Source organism: Mesocricetus auratus, unplaced genomic scaffold (assembly GCF_017639785.1).
Source record: "Mesocricetus auratus isolate SY011 unplaced genomic scaffold, BCM_Maur_2.0 Super-Scaffold_100013, whole genome shotgun sequence".
Classification (NCBI taxonomy): domain Eukaryota; kingdom Metazoa; phylum Chordata; class Mammalia; order Rodentia; family Cricetidae; genus Mesocricetus; species Mesocricetus auratus.
The window spans coordinates 80412745-80426416 of NW_024429196.1; the positions used below are offsets into that span (position 1 = coordinate 80412745).

A 13672-nucleotide genomic window follows, 5' to 3' on the forward strand; every position below is an offset into this window, starting at 1 on the left:
AAGGATAGGGAGACATCTCAGTGTTCACCAGGAGCGAGGGAATTACATGAGCAGGCTTTCAGACATAACCCACGCATCTTATGGAAAGGAGAGTGAAGAGGTTGGGAGTAGGTGAAGGGTCAGTTATACGGACCATGGGAAGACCCGAATGGTGATGCTTAGCTAACGGTACATACAGAGGAGTGAGACCAAAGGGAGTCTGAGATAAGAGAAAAAATGTAAGCACAGTCTCCCGCAGCTTGTGTTCCTGTCCGGGAGAAAACATCCATCAGTAAGTAGTGCAGGAATGTGATACTTTGGAGCCAGGAGGGTGGGTCCACTCCAGATCTTATCCTATTTACGCCGTGCAGCCAGAAATTTTTTTAAAAAATGAAGGGGAGTAAGCGAACTCTCAGCTTTCTCCCCCATATGCAACTCCCGCCACCAATGCATGGGCTGTGGTTCTCACCCCATCCCGACCTGGGGCAACCAGCCCTGCCCCTCTTAGCCCTGCACTTCTCACATATAGAGGGAGAGTTTCCAGCCCCATCTTAGGTCCCAGAGGGTCCTAACATGCGGGCCGTGTGCTACACGTGGAAAAGCACAGATCGCAAGACCCACACCCGGCTCTTCTCCAGGCCAGCCGAGCTGCATTGCCAGGAGACCCATCTTCTCTGAGGTTCCGTTTCCTCCTTTTGAAAAGCCCGGAAACAATGTGAAATCGCCTCCATGGTGGAGAGAAAGGCGCATGTGGACTTACAGGGTGGGGTTTCCGGAGGAGTCCGAAGGGTTCCCACCAGAAGCAGTACCAGCACCCAGTCCCATGTTCCTCGGTGGCATCTGCTAGCAACGGGAATAGTGAAACAGAGTCCTCACATCCTGAACATGTTCAGTACTTACGAGCTGCTATGACAATTCTTACCGGTGACGGCCAATCCTGATCCCAGAGACTTGATGGAAAACGGGTAGTAAAGTAAGCATCGGACCTTCATCGGAGGTGAAGTGTCTGCGCCACCTACCTCCACTCAAGGTCCTGTTCTGAATGTTTTACATGCCAAAATCCACGCAAGCGTTGTTAAAGCTGGTGCCATCTTGTGAGTCACACAGCCGACCAAGTCCATAGAGGAAAACTGAGAGAAGACATACCCACCTACTGGGCAGGCTCGGGATCCCTGTGTGCTTGTGTGTAGCTAATAATTCATCGGCTTTAAACGTTTTTAAGCACTTGGTCTCACATCTGTAGGACATAGGAAACCAGCGGCGGGGCTCGTGTCACAAGGAAGCAAGCCCCATTTCACCTCAGGCTTTATTTAGGGTGTCGCTGCGCATTCTGTTTCCTGGAAAAGAACAGCCTCTTCCAGATGGATTTGGCTCTGGCTGCCAAACACGACCCGTGTCCTCCAGATTCACCACTGGCCCTCACGTCTGGTTTCAGGCGGAAATCACCAACCTCGACACGCTGCTGAGTTTTCAGTTGGATTTCTTAAGTGAAACCCTGGAATGAAGTTCAGACTGATGCAAAGTTGTTTCAAGTGAACTAAATGGACCAAGCACCTCCTCACTACCCGCCGCCCCGCTAGCGCTCAGCTGTAATGCCACAATTCAGAGGATTGGAGGACCCAGCCCAAAGCACTGATTGGATATACTGCACGTGCTGAGGTCATACTGTGTTCAGAAACAGAAGAATGGGACCTGGAGAGATGGCTCAGGGGTCAGGAGCAATGGCTGTCCTTCCAGAGGACCCAGGCTCGATTCCCAGCACCCACATGGCAGCTCACAGCCATCTATAACTCCAGTTCCAGGAAATGCAATGCCTGTTGCCGGAGTTTTCTGTCCTACCAGGTCCCACCGGCTTTACCCCAAATAAATACATAAAGACTTGTATTCATTATAAGTTGGCTGATGACTAAGGCTTCTTGTTGGCTAGCTCTGTCTTAATTATTAACTCATTTCTACTAATCTAAATATTTCCACATGGTCTTATCTTACCGGAGAAGGGTCCAGACCTGCCTACCTTTCCCTTAATTCTCATCTCTTAGTTCCGCCTATCTTCCTGCCTCTATTGGCCAAACAGTGCTTTATTCATCAACCTGTAAGACAAACAAATACAGAAGGATATCCCTGATGGGGAAAATCCTGTGTATATGTCAATAAAGTACTGTTGGCCAATAGGGAAGCAAGATAGGCAGGACTAGGAGTCGAGGAGGATTCTGGGAAGGAGAAACACAAGGAGTCAAGATGTAACTGCCATAGGGATAAGAAGTCCAGACCTTTTCTCCGGTAAGAGAAATACTTAGCATAACAATTATGGGGTAAATACTTAAGTCAGAGCTAGCCAGTATAAAACAAGCAAGGCTAACAGCTTCATAATTAATACAGAGTCTTGTGTGTTATTTGGGGACTACAACGTGGCAGAGCCCAGGTGACTGACTGGTGGGGAAAAACCAAGTGGCTGGCAAGGAAAAGGCTTTATCCTACATATCCCCCCATCACAATGCCATCCTCCAGCCTCTGTGGAGACCAGGCACACAAATGGTACACAAACACACATGCAGACAGAATATCCATACACACACAAATATAAATAAATAAAATTTTAGTTTTAATGAAAGAGAAGGGAGAACACACAAATGCAGAAAAATGGTCCCAGATGCCGCCAGGTGTGTGGCTTTGTCTGTCCTGGGTAAGCTGGTTTGTAAGCTTTCCTGTTTTAGTCTGAGGCCTTGTTCATTTTAAAATCCAAAAACTCTTGGACACATACTCCAGCCCAGATTCAACAGCCACTAGAAGCCCCATGCTTTGCATTACCCCAGGATAGTCTACCACTCTTCGCCTCACAGATAAGAACCAAAACAAAGTGACCCTCCCCCCAGACTGCATTGAACTTAAAGGCTGCTTCTTGCTAAGCAAAGCCTCTTTCGTGCCTTGAAGAAATCTCATGGAAATGAAGCTCTCGTGTGATGTGTGCTTGGAGTTTCAACCAAACTCGCATTCTGGGAGAGAGGAGCCCCCGTACTGAGCATTCTCACCCCAGGGTAAAGCAGTCTAGACATGGAGGGCTTTGCTAGCCAGGAGAGGGCAAGGCCTCCCGTAGGAAGTCTACTAAGTCTGTCCCATCATCTCGTTGAGGCAGGACCAAAGCACCGCTCTACCACCCACACCCCTGTGTCTAGGTTGGGCAAGGTATCTCTCCATACAGAATGGGCTCCACTAAACCAGCTTGTGCATTAGAGTTAGGTCTTGAACCCACTGCCAGTGGCCTCATATATTGTCCCAGTCATGCCATGGTCACCTATATTAAGGGAGTCTGGTTTGGTCTTCTGCAGGTTCCCCAGTTGTCAGACCTGAGTCAGTGGCCTCTCATAGGCCCTACGTTTTAGTAAAGTCTCTCTGACAGGATCTGCCACATACGGCCGCCCTGCCCACAGGAGGAACCGTGGATTCTTGAGATAGCCCCAAAGACAAACTAGACAATGTGGTGGGAGGGGGATAAAGACTAGAAGACAGGGTGAGTGTAGAACATGGAGTGAGTACTGACAAGCCTTTCTGATGCCCTAAAGGACTTAAGACTGTCCAATGATAGCCGAGCCCCTCTTAGCTGCGTGTGTTCACTGCTTTGTTGTCTTAAGGGTTATTTTATTTTTATGTGCATGAGTGTGTGCCTGCACATTGTTCTGTGCGTCATCTGTATGCAGTGTCTGCAGAGGCCCGAAGAAGGTGCCGGATCCTCTGGAACTGAACTCACCCATGAGTGTGAGCTGCCACGCGGGTGTTGGAAAACACTGAGAAGACTGAGAAGTTCAAGGTGTCCAGGTCAGTATTTGTAAGTACACAATTAGGAGCCCATCTACAGTCCTACCACGCCTTTTGTGTTCTTGACGGTTCTTGTGTGCCGTGTAAAGCATCATAACCCTGAAAGAGGGAAGAGACTAGGAAAAGCTTCTGGTAAAACTTAAACCACGTGTGTTGAGGTAAGTTGGCTTTGAAGCACCTCCTGTGAATATCTACGCGCGCGCACACACACACACACACACACACACACACGCACGCACGCACATACGCACGCATGCGCGCTCCTTAGTAAGAACCACGGTTAGCGTCACACGTGATCTTTGCGTGCATCAGAATCTACAGCCGCACCGGAACTCCTGGTAAAACTCTGTCTTCCCTCACACGTGCGCCTTGTCTCTAGGTCGTCTCCTGCTGACTCTGGGCTCCCCTGTGAGTTTGTTCCCTATTTCACGGAGTTTAGGTCTACCCAAAGAGAATGAACGGTGGCTTCACACTCTTGAATCTCACCCGGTGGGTCAAGCAGCTTTGCGCGTGGCAGCCGCTGAAGTGTGCTGGCGTCAGAGGTGGCAGTACGCCTTTGCATAGCCCCTTGCTGAGTATCCCCAGTTTAGAGGCAGCTGAAGGAGTTGTCTAGATGAAGAAGCTGTGAGCCGTTTGGGAGGGTGTGGCACGAATAGAGGGTCTCCAACAAGTCACGCTGGTGCGACTCATCTGACGCACAGCAAACAGACCCTTTTGTGGAAAGATCGAGAACAGATTGATTCCAGAGAGCCAAACTTGCACAGCTTGGGCTCTGAGCCACGGGAAGATAAACCAGCTCTTCCCCCTTCTGGGAGGAGATCACACCAGGCTTGAAAACACGGATTCTTCTTCATTTCCCAGGGTTGGGCGCTCTGTCCTCCCTGCGGGATAGGACGTCTCCCCATTTAAATTCCACAGACGCCTGGCTTTTTTCCTCTCCCCTGGATGCTAATCTACTGTCCTGAGAGGATCATTTATATTTATTACGTGCCAAACCCAACACCCAGCACATAATTCAAGATAACCCCTTCATAAATCCTGTGATGGGATTTATATATCCCAGATGGGTAAGACGTTTTGATCTTTAGAACAGCACAGATTTTTATAATTCACACAGTGCCCTACACTGCACACAGTGCTGTTCTGGGGCTTCCTGTGGAGCCCCTGTGTTCTGGGAGATCAGAATAAGATGGCCAATGACCGGGAAGCTTGAGGAATTTCTTCTAGGAATGTTTGTAAATGTTTTGGGGTGTGTGTGTGATTTATTCCTTAAGGATGGCCTGCATGGGGCCTGGAGAGGTGCCTCAGAGGGTAAGAGCATGTACTGTTTGCTCTTCCAGAGGACCTGGGTTCTTCTCCCAGCACCCATATCCAGGGGACATCTTTCTGGGCACCTGCACACACACGTGCATGCCCCTGCACACATCCACACACAGACACATCCACACACGTATGAAATTTAAAACAAAAAGAACACCCTCTCTGACTCCTTACATGTGCTTAAAGTCTAAAGCTAGGAAAGATCTGTCTGTGTGACATGGTCTTATCTGAGAAGAACTGAAGTTTTTCTCCAGTCCAGGAAAGTGGCCCATTCAACACACTGCTTTAAAACACAATTCACAGTTAGAGCAGCCACAGGCTTTCAAAGAGTGTTTTTAGCGTATTCGTAGTCTAAGCAAACAAGATTAGTTGCTGGGGTAAACAGGTCTAAATCTCAGGAGCTAACTTAACACAATAAACAAGTCTTTACAGCCTTCGGCCTCAGTCCAACAGCTTCGGAAGACGGTTTATTCCCTCTGAGCTCTTTGTTGCCTCTGAGTCTCCTGAATGCTTCATACTTCATGCTGGAGTCAAGAAAGGAGAGTGAGGGCCCCCTGTTAGGGTGCTTGGTTTTTGACGGAGGCCGAAATAAAGCTTGATGGGACAGACATGCCAGTTACCCTGATTTGATGGTTGCATGTGTGTTCTCCATATGATACTTGGCCCTGCAAAGACGTGGGGTTGTTAGGTTTAATTAAAATTTTTAGTATACTGAAAAGAAAAAGATAACAAGGATCCTACACTCCACAAAAACAAGACCTAGGACTAGCAGACGCCCTGCTCCTCTCTGGAGCTGATTGACACCTACCCCCACGGAGGTGAGGGGACAGACAGAGTGGGAAGAGCTCAGGAAGCACGGGATTGGGGTCTTGCCAATTGCACACGATCTTTCGCCAAAGGCGTTAAGCACAGCTAGGATAAGTGGAAGCCAATCCCAGGAGACCAAAGATCACATCGTTTCATCCCTATGAAAATCCAGGACGAGTTCATCTACAGCGACAGAAGCACGCAGGTGGCTTCTTGCTTCTGGAAGGAGTCGGGATGGGGTGACGACTCCAGACCGCACTGTAGAAATGTGTCATGGCTACGGTTGCACGGCACACACATAACCGAGTATGAGGCAAAACCATTGAGTTCTGCAGTGTTGGTGGCTTGCATGGCAAGCATAAAGAAAAGGGTTTTTTTTGTTTAATACCATCTTTTCAAAGTCAGGACCAAGTTCAACAGTTTGGTGTGCCCTCTCACAGAGGTCTTCCTTCGACGTTGTCTCCCACATAGAGGGCTGGTACTTCAGGATGGGGAGTTCCAGCTGTAAGGGAGGTTTAAGGTATACCTGGACTTGGGTTTCTTATTCTGTAAAGTGAGATTTACTGAGATCAATAGTTGATTAAATTGATTAAGATATTAAATTTGAACTGGACATAGCAGAACATACCTTTTATCTCTGCACTTAGGAGACAATGGCCAGTCTGGTCTATAAAGTGATTTCTAACCCAGCCAGGACAATATAGTAAGACCCTGTCTGAAAACAAAAACAAAGACAGATAGGCTTTGAATTTGAAAGTTCATGGGAATTTAGGCATATAATTGGCTCTTACCTGAAGCATATTCAGAGTTTTCAAAGGGAAATTAAACACTCAAAATTCAAATAACTCAGGGGAAATTTGTTAAAGACTTGGACAGATACTTCATTTTTAAAAAAGTATTTAAATTGTCATAAAAATATGAAAATATGTTCAACATCACTAGTTACCAGGGAAATACAAAGCAATGCCACAGCTACACATCCAACACAGGGACTAAAATTAAAGCTGAGTCAATTAAGTGTTAGCAACAGTGTGGTGAACTCTAGGGTGCTACTCATGTTTGAAACTTTGTAATCAGTTTTCTGATTAACTTGAATCTATGATCCTGGAACAGCATGATGCTACTTGACAAAGCCCAAGAGAAACTGATACATGACTTAGTCACCAAAAAGTTCTGTACATAAATAACCATTTTATTCAGAGTAAGAAAAAAATTGGCAACATTCCAACACCCTTAGTAGGACTATGGGTAAGCTGTGGTATATCTGTGTGAAATGAAATAACATTGAGCAATAAAAAAACACAATAGACTGGAGAGATGCTCGGTGATTGAGATGGAGCACTGCTCTAGCAAATGGCCCAGTTCAGTTCCCAGCACCCACTTCAGGCATCTCACGGCTGCCTGTAACTCCAGCTCCAGGGGATCCTGTGCCCTCTCTGGCCTCTGTGAGCACCTGCCATTTCCTAATACACACACACACACACACACACACACACACACACACACACACACACACACATTTTTATTTTAAAACAATAGAGTATGAATATATACAACGTGACATGAATTTTGAAATACCCTGAATTAGCTAATGTGTAAGCAAAGAACACCCATGCAAGCTTCATTTAGTCCTAAGTTCTTACGCATCAAAGACTAATTTATAGTGATAGAGCAGGACAGCCACAGCCTGGAGCTGGGAGACTTGAAGTATTAGCTCACCTGAAGGATCATGTTGTCCAAAGTCACAGAACTGTCTTGCGTGTAAATCAGGACACACACTTGCTAAACACTCATAATCTGTGCACATGGTTGAATATAATAAAGTACTATTAACATAAAAAAACCAAAGGGGTGGAAAAGAGGGCAGGGTGCTGTTCTGCCCTTTGCCTTGGAGACAAAAATCTGGAGTGCATATATGTTAACTATCTGCATCCTATCCAACGCCACAATGCCAAGTCCCTGAGATACGGGATTCTGGAAAATCATCTCTAGTCTGTGTCCCTCTAAAGACAAATCCACCACCACCCATATCAAGTGTCCATTGCACAGGTCAAAATAGTCCATGTTAGATGAAACAAAAAAGAAGCTAAGTGACTAGCCTCTAGCCTAGACATGTTCTGAAGCTGCGTGGAGCATCTGAAAACAGGAAGCAGGACACGTGTGCAGTGTGGCAGGGAAGATCCAAAATAAATGAAAATACGAACGAAGCCGTGAGATTAAAAAAAAAAACACAGCGTGCATTTTTTTTAAGATCCAAAATTAGTCTGGCCAAAACTTGGAAAGGGAGGAAATGAAATGAGAGTCCTGGAATGGGGATGGCCTTCAAAGCACAAAGCAATGTATGAGGAGTCGGAGGAAGATGCCAAGCCTGTCTGGAGATTGACTTAGAGCTGGAGACCCGTAGATGGGAGCCTAAGACACTGGGGCATCTATCTTACACACAAGCGGTGACGGATCAAGATCAGAAGACAGGGAGCCCAGTTAAATTACTGTGGCGGTTTTTCTTCGCTCCGTTCCATCCCCAGCACGTACATGGCAGCTCACAACGACCTTTAGGAACCAACATCCTTTTTCTGGCCTCTGTGGGCATGGCCCACGCGATGCACAGACAGACGTTCAGGCAAGACACTCAGCCGTTGAGTACTGAATTCATCCATCTTAAAAAAAAAAAGGGGGGTAGTGGCTGGTTTGTGAATCTTACCCACCCTAGCATGAGCTCACAACGTCCCCCCCCCCACTGTGACCGCGAATGTTTCTGGGTTTTTTTTTTCTTACATACTCTGACCTCCGTGTGTCTCCCTTCTGCACGGATGAGAGCAGAAGGACCCACCTTCTCTAGGGACTGTCAGGGTGGCAACTTTTCTCTGGCGCCTTCCTCTCTCACACCTACAATGGCACACTTCACTCTCTTTGACCGTAACTTTCCCATTCTTTTTATCCTTGACGTCCCTTGGGTTGTTTTGATTTAGGTGCATTCCTGTGAATGTGGTGTACAGCCAGCACTCTTTCCCGCCAGCCTGGTCCCACGGCCACGTCAGCCCCACATAAGTGTATGGACGCTGTGTTAACTATGAAACTGTTGGCCGATAGCTTGGGTTTCTTCTTGGCTAGCTCTGTCTTAATTGTTAACCCACAACTACTAATCTGTGCGTTTCTGCGTGCTCTTGTCTTACTGGAGAATGCCTGACCTACGTCCTCTCTTCCCCGGGCTCACATGACGACTCCTCTCTGCCTACACCTCCCAGAATTCTCTTTGTCTAGTGACCCCACCTATCTTTCCCGCCTGACCACTAGCCACGTGGAGTTTTACTCATCAGCCAATAACAGAAACATATACAGGATAACATCTCCCATCAGTGGTGGTGGTGATGGATTTTATGGTTGTCTGGCTCAGCTTTCATTTGTATCCAGGAGACACAAATGACGCTAGTCTCCTCTAGTCCTTCACAGACAGCCGCTCCCCGGGTTCACGGCCAGGACTTCGCCGAGGCCTGGAGATACCTTTCTGACCACCTCTTGCCATTTGACTCACCTTGACCTGCATGCCCCCCTACCCCCTAGTCCATCCAGGCACCTGAATACATACCTGTTACTTCTCTCCCTTCCCTTAGTAGACCCACATAGGCCATGGGCCCCACCACTCTGTGAAAACACAATCATCTGTGCCACCGGCTGGCCTGCCCTTCCGTAATGTCTCACTCTGCAGGGTTGCATCCTCGTCAAACCCACTTGCACCTGAGCAACTGAAGCTGGTTGACGGTCGGTGGGTCCCCGAACCACCAGAGGCTTTGGCAAGGACCCTTCCAAGCCTGCTTTGGCTTTGAGTTTTCTGCCCTACATTTCCCTGACACTTCAACCTTGTGCTAGTTCATAATATTCCAGGATATTCTCGTTCACCACGGCTGTCGACTTTTCAGAGGTTTTGCCTGTCGCTTCAGGGACCAGAAGCAAAACACAGACATATTCCAGCAGCCACTGGGGCCAAATCCCCGTCTAAGTTACTCGGTTAAAATCAGTGTCCTTAAGACAAGCCAATTGTCTCTTCGCTTTGGAGAAAGAGACCCTGCGTGGTCAGTCAAGGCTGCACAGATAACATGGGCTGGCTGAGAGGCTGGCAGCATCCCACAAGAACCCTTTTGGGAATAGAATTAGGGAAAAGGCCAGACTAGGAATCAAGGACCTTGCAGCTGGTGTCCTGTTATCGGGGGAAAAAGCCCACCACAGCCCCCAGCAGGAAGAGGGAAGAAAACCAGCCTTCACAGGAAAACACATCACCCTCCCTTTACCATAACGTCTCTCTGATGACCAGTTCCCGGAAGAGACACTGAATTGGAAAAAAAAACCCTGTTCCTTTACTTGATTTCACTGCCCCCAAACAGATCTGCTAAACAGATTTCCTGCGTGTGTTATTGCGGGCCCCGTGGAACTTTTGACTGAAATCCTGGTGCACTTTCCGTCCTTTCCTTATGCAATGTCTATCGGAGCCGGAGAGACAGAGAGGGGGACGAAAGCTCTGAATATGTTGACAGCTGAGACACAGAGAGCAGCAAAGCCCGTCTTCAAAATTTAGTGAGGGCCAGTGTTTCACAGGGTGGCTTCTCGCTGGGCCTAACTGAACTGAGAACCAAGTAGGTTGAAGGCCTTTGAATCTGCCCTTTCAATGCATGGTTCAGGATAGCAAGGCCTAAACCCCACCACCACCACCATTTTAGCATCAAGAAAGAAAGTTTTGGTGGGGGACAGGGATCACACCTCTGAAAGGCAGAACGCCCTGCCCTTCTCTTCATGGAGCTGGGATGTGCTCAGGGCTTCTCCAGAGCTGCCAGCCTCTGAGGGGCTGAGAAATGTTTGACCTGGTGGACATGGTCACAGAAATGCTGCACAGGAAGGTGCCATGGAGGCTCTAGGCGTGGCCTTATGGCTTATTTCTCACACAGAAGAGGCTTGGACTGGGCAGTCCTGATACTCAGAAATACAATATAGTTAAAAAAAAAAGCAAACCCAGAGTCTTCCCAAATCTAAAACGTGTGAGTTTTGTTGTGGTGTCAAAAGTGTCCCCTATATAGAGCATTTCAAGTTGTGCATTTTTAAGTTGTGACATTCAACTGGTAAAAAAAAAATCTGTGAAATATTTCCAAATTCGAAAACTAAAACTTGAAACGTTTCAGCCGAGGGGCCTCAACTAACGTGTTGCGACCAGCTGAGACTTGCACGTGTCTCAGTACTGTTACTTATTAGCCACATGGTCTTTGGGAAAGACACCTCATTGCCCTTATGTTCAGTAAAATGAGCTGTAGAGATGAATTAGCAGTTAAGAACACGCACAGCTCAGGCAAAGCATCCAAGCTCAGTTCCCAGTACCCATATAAGGCAACTCACAATTGCTCTGAGGGTTCTCATGCCCCCTTGTGGACTCCACAGGTATTTGCACTCACGTGCATATACCCACACATTAAACATACATGCATATACATGACTGAAAAATAATAAGCATTAAGGAAGGAGAGACAGCATCGGGGTTGTTGGATGCGACACAAGTAAGAGGCCCAGCACTCAGTGAATGAAAACAAATTCCACTCTCTGTAAGAAAGCACTCATATGCTGGCAATGCGACCTTTTCCAAATATTTGCCTGCGTTTTCTTGGAACAGGAGTTGGGGATGTACATACAGCCTTGCACACAGTAGGTGCTCAGTGAATACCCACTAACTTGATTCAGTTTCACTATCCCCTCCATCGTAATTAAGCTTTTATTGCCACCTCCAGTCAACACAGATCAGTAGCTCGCAAAGACCAGGCTAATCCAAAACTAATCTGGAAGTAGGAGATTAGTGCAAGAGGGGTCAGTCTAGGACAGCAATGGTCAGGCCAGAACAGCACTGGAGTGGAGTCTTGGGCTCTTCAGTAAGGGTGGACACCATCCTGGGTATTGGCCTCTGCTCTAGGAAACGGCCTGGAGCCTACTCATTTAGACTTCAAGTTTCTCCTGGAAGGTCTAAAGGGCCCTAAGATTATCCCAGGGGCCGGAACTACACTTCTGCTCATGCCAATGGGTGACCAAGCCCCTGGGTCCTCCTATCAGCCCCCAGCCACCTGACCTTCAGAATTATATTTTTGATCAAGCCTGTGAAAAATGGAGCGGCTTGGGGAATGATGTTCACATATTTTGGGCAACCCTAGCAGGTATATGTCACAATCGTGGTCACGCCATTCCTTTACCTGCTTTTCTGGGTTTTGTTTCCCAGCCACCATGTGGTAACTATGTTGCTCTATCACAACAAAAGTCTCTGGAGTTATTTCAAACCTTTTCTCTCTCTTTTTTTTTTTGTTTTTTTGTTTTTTTTTTACGAGACAGGGTTTCTCTGTATTGTTTTGGAGGCTGTTGGTCCAGCCCAGCCTCGAACTCACAGAGATCCGCCTGCCTCCGCCTCCCGAGTGCTGGGATTAAAGGCGTGCGCCACCACCTCCTGGCTCCTTTTCTCTTTATAAACCCATTGTGTTGAATATTTGCTACAGTAACAGGCAGCTAACACAAGCCTTTGCCATAGTAACAGACGGCTAACACAGTCAGGTTTCTCCTCTCTGCATTAAAAGTGTAGCTCAGCAGCAACCAAACCACCTTAGTTTAAGGACAAAATGACCCTTGGCAGCCTTTGCTCCATATTGCCTTAGAAATAAAGGAAGGTGGTAAAATAGAGGGGTGTGTAGAATTAAACTTAAGACACTTCAGGAGGCACCAAAATAGACACAAACGCCCCCATGATGGAGAACTGCCAGCATAGAATAGCCGAGCCCTCAGTAACTTCCCTGCTCTCCCCCTTTTTATCCTTTTCCCAGTCCTGAGATCTAGATATTGGAAACATCTGGAGAAGGGAGCATCTGGTGCCTGTGCTATGAACTGAACCCCCATAGGCTCAGGCAGAGCAGGATCTCTGTTCCCCGGTTCCCTTATGAAGAAATCAAGGAGCAAAGGTGGTTCGTACAAGGCTTGATGGTGTGAGTCAAGAGAGGCCTGAAAGAGCGAGGTCTCCTGAGTGTCACACATGTAAGAGACTTTGATGGCAGAAATGAATGAGTTGCAGTTCAGATTAAGTCTAATCCAATGTTCCATAACCTATCAGTGTTTGTATTTCCTTTCCTAGTATTTTTAACCTTTTTTTTCTGACAATGACTATGAACCACCCTTAATTTTGACCTTTATTTTTTTTTTCTAAAAACCAGAGGCTGTGGTACCAAAAGGAGCCGCAGTCCCGAGGTGGGCCCTGAAGCAACCTGGCTCCTCTTACCCCAAGGTTTCCTTGGGAGGGAGCCTGTGATTAATGTGGCCCAGCCCAGCAATTTGCAGCATGCTAGCCAGCTCCCCTAGGCTCCAGACATAAATCTAATGAGGTCAAGGACTTAGGGCAGCCAACAAACCACTCTTTGAAAGAGCTGGGAGTGTCAAGGCCAAGATCTCTTGGAATATTATGGGCTGGATATTGGGCTCAGCTTTTTGTTGCCATCAGTCAACTAGAGAGTCATAACCCAAAAGTGACTTCTGAGAAAGGTGCTGGGTGCTTGCCTCAGAATACCAGCCTCCCCCATCCCAAGGCAGAGTTTCCCGGTGATATTTACTATCCCTTGAGCCCCAAGGCTGCAGATGCTTCAGACACAGCCTGGGAAACAGGATACCAAAGTTCCAAATTCTACCTCTGTAGTCTACCAGTCATATTCCTTTATACACTTGAAAACTTTTATCTTCTAGTCTTTTTTAT

General features: G+C 47.3%; 1 long non-coding RNA gene across 2 annotated transcripts in view; it reads right to left on the reverse strand.

The window, feature by feature from the left end:
- Positions 1-5429: 5429 nt before the first annotated feature.
- Positions 5430-13672, reverse strand: part of LOC110342490 — a 45663-nt gene continuing 37420 nt past the window's right edge. The window contains exons 2-4 of one of the 2 annotated variants that reach the window (XR_005881022.1): positions 8452-8576; positions 6548-6634; positions 5430-6465 (exon numbers count right to left, since the gene is read on the reverse strand). This is a non-coding gene — a long non-coding RNA (uncharacterized LOC110342490). The remainder of the gene's footprint in view (positions 6466-6547; positions 6635-8451; positions 8577-13672) is intronic. The other variant, XR_002384579.2, reaches the window with a different exon arrangement.